This window comes from Rhinopithecus bieti, unplaced genomic scaffold (assembly GCF_001698545.2).
Source record: "Rhinopithecus bieti isolate Rb0 unplaced genomic scaffold, ASM169854v2 scaffold_4916, whole genome shotgun sequence".
In the NCBI taxonomy this organism is placed as follows: domain Eukaryota; kingdom Metazoa; phylum Chordata; class Mammalia; order Primates; family Cercopithecidae; genus Rhinopithecus; species Rhinopithecus bieti.
The window spans coordinates 1,413,562-1,423,523 of NW_016804605.1; the positions used below are offsets into that span (position 1 = coordinate 1,413,562).

At 39.4% G+C, this 9,962-nt stretch overlaps 1 pseudogene across 1 annotated transcript; it reads left to right on the forward strand.

The window, feature by feature from the left end:
• The first annotated feature begins 8,339 nt into the window (after window positions 1-8,339).
• Window positions 8,340-9,957, forward strand: LOC108527873 (dolichyl-diphosphooligosaccharide--protein glycosyltransferase subunit STT3A pseudogene; annotated as a pseudogene). The gene has a single exon (XR_001884968.1). The product of XR_001884968.1 is annotated as a dolichyl-diphosphooligosaccharide--protein glycosyltransferase subunit STT3A pseudogene (transcript).
• Window positions 9,958-9,962: the final 5 nt, after the last annotated feature.

A 9,962-nucleotide genomic window follows, 5' to 3' on the forward strand; every position in this document is an offset into this window, starting at 1 on the left:
AAGTGTCAACTTGATTTTGAAAACTTTGGTGCTGATCTGTTAAGACAGAATGCACCTTCCTTCCCTTCAAAGACCCCTGATAATAAAGACTCCTTGTGTTTCTCTGGACTGGAGTCTTAGGAGATCTACCCTTTCTTTGCTCTTTCAGTGCCACAAACATTTAGCAGGTAGACATGGTCAAATAAAGATTTCGATCTTCATTTTATGTAAGAGGAAGCAGCTTTAAAGACAAGAAGCTTTAAAGACAAATTGTTCGAATTTGTATGGCAAGCAAACCACATCACCTTCCATGATCCCTGAGGAAGAAATAGAGGAAAAATCAGCACCTTAATGTACTCAGGAAAATCTCTCAAAAATTGAATAAAATTTGGGCCAGAATGTCTTACTTATGACAAGAGACCAAGAAGTGCAGAAGAGCATGGACCTCTACCCTCTTTTCTAACTGGAGGACTAAGATTCGCAAAATCTGCCCAGAGCAGTGCACTATCCAGTCTTTCAAATATTGTTTTGTTTAACTTGCTGCAACTTCTACATCAGAACTTGCTGTTTCGTCTTGCACTTTCATGTTATAGAGATGGCTTCTTTCCTTCTTTCTTGTGGGGTTATTAGAGATGGTTTGAGGAGGCTGCGTTTGTCCACTTGGTTATTATTTTTTAAATGTCATTACATTCATTTCTGATTTGTTTTAAGGTCATGTGTATCTTCAGACTCCATCACTTCTTGAGCCAAGTTGGGAGTGTGGTAAGTACCAACTGAGTCACTAATGAGGTCCCCTGTGGTTGCTCATAAATATTGGGAAGAAGAATAAAAATTCACCCTTTTCTTAGGCTAAAATAAAACTAGACCTACTTCAAACAGTTAAAAATAAAAGCATATCTTACCATGGTATGTCCTTCTGATTATGTCCTAAAAGTAGATAATAATTACTAGTATTTGCATAGCACTTTACAAATTATAGAGTGCTTTCAGAGACACAATTTCAATCAATATAATTGAGAATCTGACCTTAGGAGGGGATCGAGAAAAACTTTTTTGAAACAGCAACTTTTGAGTTTGGCCCTGAAGCTAAAACCCATTCCCTTTCTGCTATACCAAGATATTAGCAAAAGTCTCCATTTGGCTGCCTATAGGAGAGGAATCATCAAATATGGGTTTGTTTAAAACCCATTTCATAAGAGTAATCATATAAAAACTTCCAGTAATATTTATTTAAATTAGATGTATTTACTATTTATTTGCTTGCCCATCTCCATTGAAATTAAAATTTCAGCCTATATAGCTTCATCAGAGTGGCAATTATAGGCTAATCTACGGCTGTGTGAAAAGCAAAAGCTGAAACAAATAAGAAAAAAAAAAGTATATGTTTTGAAAGAGCAAGAGTATGGTGTCCAGGGTGATGAGGGGAGACTCTAGAGGGAGTTTAGCCTGATTTTGAGGATACAGTAGGCACAGTAGATGCTTTGAGAATATATACAGGCATACCTCAGATATATTGTATATTCAGATCCAAACCACTGCCATAAAGTAAATACTTCAATAAAATGGGAAATCACATGGATTTTTTGGGTTTCCTAGTGCAGATCAGAGTTATGTTTATAGTATATCATGGTCTATTATGTGTACAATAATATCATGTGTAAAACAACAATGTACATATCTTACTTTAAAAATACTTTATTTCCCAAAACTGCTAACCATCATCTGAGCCTTCAGTGAGTCATAATCATTTTGCTGATGGAGAATCTTGCCTTAATGTTCATGGCTTCTGACTAATCAAGCTGGTAGTTGATGAAGGTTGGGGCAACCTCTTAAAATAATACAACAATGAAGTTTGCTGCTACAAAAGATTTCTCTGTAGCATGCAATGCTGTTTGATAGCATTTTACTCACACTAGACCTTCTTTCAAAATTGAAGTCAACCCTCTCAAACTCTTCCACTGCTTTGTTAACCAAGTTTATGTAATATTCTAAATCATTTGTTGTCATTTCAACAATGTTCACAGCATCTTCACCAGGAGTAAATTCCATCTTAAGAAAACATTTTCTTTGCCCATCCATAAGAAGCAACTCCTTGTCCATTCAAGTTCTACCATGAGATTACAGTAATTCAGTTACATCTTCAAGCCTCACTTCTAATTCTTGTAATCTTTCTATTTTCACCATGTCTGTAGTTACTTTCTTCAAGGAAGTCTTGAATCCCTCAAAGTCATCCATGAGGGTTGGAGTGAATTTATTTAAAACTCCTGTTAATGGTGATATTTTGACTTCTTCTCATGGATCGTGAATGTTCTTAATGGAATCTAGAATGAAAAATCCTTCCCGGAAGGTTTTCAATGGACTTTTCCCAGATCCAATAGAGAAACAACTATCTATGGAAGCTATCACCTTATGAAATTTATTTATTAAATAATAAGACTTAAAGTCAAAATTACTCCTTGATCCTTGGACTTCAGAATGGATGCTGTGTTAGCAGGCATGAAAACAATTTTAATCTCCTTGTACATTTTTTTTTATCAGAGTTCTTGAGTGACCATATGTATTGCCAATGAACAGTAATCTTTTTATCTGAGCAGTAGGTCTGAACATTGGGCTTAAAATAGTCAGTGAACCATGCTTAAAAGATGTACTGTCATTTAGGCATTTGTTGCTCCCTTACAGGGCACAGAGTAGATTTAGCATAATTTTGAAGGGCCCTATAATTTTCTGAATGATAAATGAGCATTGGCTTCAATTTAAAGTCACCAGCTGCATTAGCCCTTAACAAGAGAGTCAGCCTGCCCTTTGAAGCTTTGATGCCAAGGATTGACTTCTCCTCTCTAGCTATGATAGTCCTACATGACATCTTCTTCCAACAGAAGGCTGTTTCATCTATGTCGAAGATTTGTTGTTTAATGTAGCCATCTTCATCAATGTTCCTAGCTAAATCTTCTGAATAACTTGCTGCAGCTTCTACATAAGTACTTGCTGCTTCACCTTCCACTTTCATGTTATGGAAAGGGTTTATTTCCTTAAACCTCATGGACCAATCTCTGCTAGCTTCAAGCTTTCCTTCTGCAGCTTCCTCATCTCTCTCAGTCTTCACAGAATTGAAGAAAGTTAGAGCCTTGCTCTGGATTAGTGTTTGGCTTAAGGGAATGTTATGGCTGATTTGATCTTCTATCCAGACCACTGAAACTTCCTTTCTATCAGCAATTAGGCTGATTCACTTTCTTATTATTCATGTGTTCACTGAAGTAGCACTTTACATTTCCTTCAAGCCTGTTTTCTTGGCATTCACAACTTGACTATTTGGCACAAGAAGCCTACTTGGAGCCTTTCTCAGCTTTCAATGTGGCTTCCTCATTAAGCCTAATCATTTCTAGTTTTTGATTTACAGTGAGAGATGTGCGACTCTTCCTTTAACACTTAGAGGCCATTGTAGAATTATTAAATGGTCTAATGTCAATGTTGTTGTGTCTCAGGGAGTATGGGGGCCTGAAGAGAGAAGGAAGAAAACAGAGGGACCATCAGTTTGTGGAGCAGTCAGAAAATACACATTTATCAATTAAGTTTGTTTCCTGGCACCTCAAACAATGACAATAGTAACATCAAAGATCACTGATCACTGATCACTGTAAGACCACAATAATAAAAGAGTTTGAAATATTATAAGAACTACCAAAATGTGACAGAGACATGAAGCAAGCGCATGCTGTTGGGAAAATGGTACCAACAGACTAGTTCAGTGCAGGGTTGGTACAAACCTTCAATTTGTAAAATATACAGTATTTGTGAAGTGCAATTAAATGAAGGGCAATAAAACAAGGTATGCCTCTATGTGTATATTCGCTTTGTACACACACACATACACACATACATCAATTCAATTTGGATTCAATTGAATATAGGCCACAGTGTTTGTTGCTATTGTACATCATAAATGTTTGTTGAAATATATTTTAAAACTTCTCTCCTATTTTATTGTCATATGATCTACTTCTTTTGCCATCTCCTTACCGAACACAGACCTCAGCACATGGTAAGTAGTTTGATAAGAACTTGATCAACTAGACTGAATTGACCCCTTCAAATTTTGTTTCCTGAGTTCAAAGCGCTTTACTGTCAACACCACTTAGACGATACAGGAGCTCACCTTCACACTGCCAAAAGGGAGAAGGTAATATGATGCAGAAAGGTTCCCCACTCTGACAAGTCTGTGGGAGGGTTTGGTTTTATGGCCGGAGACCTAGCAATCAATTAGAGAAAGGGAAATAGTTGCCATTGGAAACCCTGAGGCCCTGTAGCTGTCAGGGGGAGTGAAAGGCTGGAAGCTAATCAGGCATAATGAGCTTACAGTACCATAGATCATGTCAGCTAGCATTCTTATTAATTTCCTGTCCAACAGCCATGCACAGAGGACCGATTCATCCATTGGTCCTTCCCCAGCCTAGGATGTTAAATCACTTGTCAAATCAGGAATGCAGTGATGAAAATTCAGGAGGTGACATAGAGGCAGGAATATCATTCATCATCCCCTAGACCCAACCTTTGGTGAGCATCTTACACATACTTCCTTCTGACTGGGAAGGACCAGACTCTGAGCATCTGAAACTGTCAAGGACCAGAAAGAAGATCTAATTAAGTATGGCAATAAAGTTCACTCGTAGGAGGTGCACCCTAAAGTGAGAAAGATTTTGCAATTATGTCCAGAATAGAAAGACGTAATCTATTTGCAATGTCTGTCAAGGACACAGCAAAGGATCAGTGTGGCACATGTGCCATATTCGTGGTATCTTTGACTTGGTCCATCCTTTTATTTTTCATATTTAAGGTGGAGCCTCAATAGGGTAAGGAATTTTATTCTTTCATATATTTATTAACCCAATAAATAGTAAGTAGGTATTTATTATGTGCCAGTTCTTGAGTGAGGCTCAAAGAAAGAAAAGATAAATTAGGACACAGTCCCAGCTCTTAAGGAAAAAACAGTCTAGTAGGAAAGATTGACAAATAAGGAGATGATTACTTGAATTAACACCAGTGATATGCATAGGCCACGGCAGGAAGACAAAGGAAAGACATTTTATCCAGCCTAGCGATTCAAGAAACACTTTTTAAAGGAGATGATACTTGAGTTAATTCCTTTAAAATGTATTCAAGGTCGTACAGATAGATAAGCAACAAAACGAAGACTATAACATTTGTGTCCTCTTATGTAATCTAGTGAAACAGGAAATTAAATAGGAAAAGTTAGCATTTACATCCTATTTATGACATATTTTCTAAATATAGAAATGATAGTATATGTATTGGAGAGAGTATGGTTTGTATATGATGTCTGCTTACCAGGTGTGTGACCATAGGCAAGTTCTTCACTCTCTGATCCGCAGTGTGTCCTTTGAAAATAAGAAAATTTACTAAAAATTGTTGTTGTAAAAATTGAGATACAATACGTTCAAAGCTTCTAACCCTCTGCCTGGAATGTATATATAAACAAAGGCTATTAGCGCCCTCCTACATTATTTCACTTTCACCTTTTCAGAATAGAGGATTCATTTTGCAGCAGGCAATATTCACAGCTCCAGATCAGAAGGTGGAACAGACCCTTGATCTGTGCTATTATTGAGGAATGTTCAAAGAAGTGAGTGACCTACTGCCTTGGGGATGATTTGGGATGATTCACAGAAAAGATGATTTTTGAGAAAGGCAAGAATTTTCCAGCTAACATTGAGGGATAGGACAGGATGTGTCGGCAGAAGAAATACCTTGAGACAAGACATAGAAACAAGGAAAAAGTCGTGTTTGAAGAACAGTAGATTAAAGCAGCTGCACCCTAGATTGCACTTGAAGGAAAGATGGGGATGAGAGACAGAAAATAGAGTTGGTTGTGAAAACTGATAAATCAGGTGGAGTCTGATTACTTCTTTATTGGGAATGAGCCACCAAAGAAAAGTTTCAATGTGACCTATATGGCTCCTTTTAAAAATTCCTGATTAAAATATTGTCTATTCTTTTAATACATATTTTCTGGTGTCTGCAGTCCATCTTGCCACCTAAAACAGTTTTCTTCTTCCCAAATCTAGGGGAAATATATTGGGTTAGGATGAGCAGGCATGAGTGCCCCACATAGAGGATATTCCCACGGATGAGAATTTGGGGTACACCTTTTCCTTTGAGGGGGATCTTGAGGGAGCCAAAAGATAACTTTATGGTCAGAAAGATAAAAGTTTAACTGGGGATCATTATTATACAAAGAAATAAACACATAACGCTGTCATGACCTTGAGGAGAAACATCCGGGTGCACTTCAGGGCTTAGGCTGTCAACACAAAGTATATAACCCAGGGGACCTTTTATGTGTGCACAGACAAAACAGAGACCTGGAGTACAATATGTCACTCAGGGAGATGACACATAGGCAGAACCCTGAGATATCAGAAAGGATTTGCCAAGAAAGAGACAACAGAGGCAAGGAAGGGCATCTCAGGCAAATGGATTGCCATGTGCAAAGGTGCAGAAGTTCCAGAGAGCAGTTCCTCAGTTCCAAAGTGATTTTTCTTTCACTCAGGTACCTCAGTTGGGGTCACAGGTGCTGTGATTGTTATTCAGAGTGAAGGAAGCAAAGGCCGAATCAGGTTAGGCGACTCCCCCAAAGTCACTCATCTGAGCTGCACAGAAAGGAAACCAAACCTGGGCCCACTGATCAGGGATGCAGATCCTCTCCTCTAGGTTCACCACCTGTGATAGAAAGGTTGTTACATCCCTTTTTTCATCTCTGGGGAGAGCAGTTCCTAATGAGTGAGGAACCAAGAGAGAAAACAATACCATATCAAGCTAATTGTAAAGAATCACTAAGGATATGAAATCAGAGTTGGCAGGCAGCTTCTGAAATAGGGGGGAGAATCATTTATGTTAAATTCAAACATGTTGACAATTTAATCCACCTTGATTCAGCCTCACTATTGCAAGACTCATAGCAGCCTGCTATGAATGTTATAGATAATTTCTTTTTGCTAGTTAAAGCTAGTACCCCATAAAGGGATTGGAACTGGTAGGTAGAAACTTAAGCACTGTTTTCTTTCTTCCATTCATTCATGCTTTTAATAAGGAAAACTGAGTTTCCTCCATGCACCAGTCTCTGTGCTACGCATTAAGGTTATAGAGATAAATCAGACACTTTCTTCATACTCAAGAGCTCACAATCTAATATGAGAAAGGAAACCAACAAGTACAACCCAGTAAGAAACTTGTATAAGGAGTGCAAAGTACATAAATTGAGAAGAGCACAGAAATGAGAGCTACTGACTGGCTGAAGTGGACTAAATCAGGCTTCCGAAAGACATGGTTTTGGAAACAGACTTAGAAAATGACTAGAGATGGCCAGTGGTACAATGTGAGCATTAAAGAAAATCAATAAAATCAATATCAAAATCCATTGACTAAAATAAGACTACATATGTGAGTCCCTGTGGATCTGAGTAAGCAAATGGTGGGGAAGGGAAAGCTTTTCCTTACAGTAGAAAGCCAACTAATAAAAGTAAAAGATATATATATATATATATATAGTATTTAGAAGATCACCATTTGGTAATTGCTATACTCTCAATGTGTCCTCCAAAATTCATATGCTGAAACTTAATACCAATGTGATAGTATTAAGAGGTTGGGCCTTTAGGAGGTGATTAGGCCAGAAGGGCTCTGCTCTCAGGTTAAGTGCCTTAAAGGGCTGACAGCAACTAACTAGGCCCTTTACCCTTCTGCATTCCGCCACGTGAGGACACAATGTTCATCCTCTCTTTAGGACTTAGCACCAAGGCGCCAGGCCCTCATCAGACACTGAATCTGCTGGTGCCTTTATCATGGAATTCCAAGGCCTTTAGAACTGTGAAAAATAAGTGTCCGTTATTTGATCAATTACATGTATTTTGTGTATTTTGTTATAGCAACACAAATAAACTGAGACAGCAGCCATGGCAATAATAGATTTAGATAAGAATTATTAATGGATATTAAAACTCCTGGATGAAAGTTTCAGAAGTTATCAAGATATTTGCATCATATTAAGTTATCTTCTGAAAAGTCACTTATTAATTACAAAGGGGAAAATATAAACTTTATAGCAGAGAAATCTGGAAGATACCACCTAACCAAGAGATCAAAATTAACATCACCAATAAGGGGACAAGTTCACATCTTGTGCCTCTTGACATAAAGTGCTGAGAAGAACACACATCTTTCCGTGACATTTTTGCCAAAAGATAGCATAATCTAAATCTAATCATAAGGAAACAGATAAAACCAAATTAAGGAACATTCCACAAAATAACTGACCTGTCCACTTTAAAAATGTCAATGCCGGGGGCCCAGCGGATCACTTAGGAAAGCCGGCCAGCTGATCGTCGTGTGTGGCCACCCATTCATGTCAAGATGACTAAATTCGGATTTTTGCGATTGTCCTATGAGAAGCAGGACACACTTCTGAAGCTTCTCATTCTGTCAATGGCTGCTGTATTATCTTTCTCCACTCGTCTCTTTGCTGTCCTGAGATTTGAAAGTGTTATCCATGAGTTTGATCCGTACTTTAATTATCGGACTACGAGGTTCCTGGCTGAGGAGGTGTTTTATAAATTCCATAACTGGTTTGATGACCGAGCCTGGTACCCTTTGGGACGAATCATTGGAGGAACAATTTACCCAGGTTTAATGATCACCTCTGCTGCAATCTACCATGTACTCCATTTTTTCCACATCACCATCGACATTCGGAATGTCTGTGTGTTCCTGGCCCCTCTCTTCTCCTCCTTCACCACCATCGTCACGTACCACCTTACCAAAGAGCTCAAGGATGCAGGGGCTGGGCTTCTTGCTGCTGCTGTGATTGCTGTAGTTCCTGGATATATCTCCCGATCTGTTGCTGGCTCCTATGATAATGAAGGGATTCCCATCTTTTGCGTGCTACTCACCTACTACATGTGGATCCAGGCAGTAAAGACTGGTTCCATCTGTTGGGCAGCTAAGTGTGCCCTTGCTTATTTCTACATGGTCTCGTCTTGGGGAGGTTATGTGTTCCTGATCCACTTGATTCCTCTCCATGTCCTGGTACTGATGCTCACAGGCCGTTTCTCCCACCGGATCTACGTGGCCTACTGTACTGTTTACTGCCTGGGCACTATCCTTTCTATGCAGATCTCCTTTGTGGGTTTCCAGCCTGTCCTTTCATCAGAGCACATGGCAGCCTTTGGGGTCTTTGGTCTCTGCCAGATCCGTGCCTTTGTGGATTACCTGCGCAGCAAGTTGAATCCACAACAATTTGAAGTTCTTTTCCGGAGTGTCATCTCTCTGGTAGGCTTTGTCCTTCTCACCATGGGAGCTCTCCTCATGCTGACAGGAAAAATATCTCCCTGGACGGGGCGTTTCTACTCACTGCTGGATCCTTCTTACGCTAAGAACAACATCCCCATCATTGCTTCTGTGTCTGAGCATCAGCCCACAACCTGGTCCTCATACTATTTTGACCTACAGCTCCTCGTCTTCATGTTTCCAGTTGGCCTCTATTACTGCTTTAGCAACCTGTCTGATGCCCGGATTTTTATCATCATGTATGGTGTGACCAGCATGTACTTTTCAGCTGTAATGGTGCGTCTAATGCTAGTGTTGGCACCTGTTATGTGCATTCCCTCCGGCATTGGAGTCTCCCAGGTTCTATCCACATACATGAAGAATCTGGACATAAGTCGTCCAGACAAGAAGAGCAAGAAGCAACAGGATTCTACCTACCCTATTAAGAATGAAGTGGCAAGTGGAATGATACTGGTCATGGCTTTCTTTCTTATCACCTATACCTTTCATTCAACGTGGGTGACCATTGAGGCCTACTCTTCTCCGTCCATTGTACTGTCTGCCCGTGGTGGGGATGGCAGTAGGATCATATTTGATGACTTCCGAGAAGCATATTATTGGCTTCGTCACAATACTCCAGAGGATGC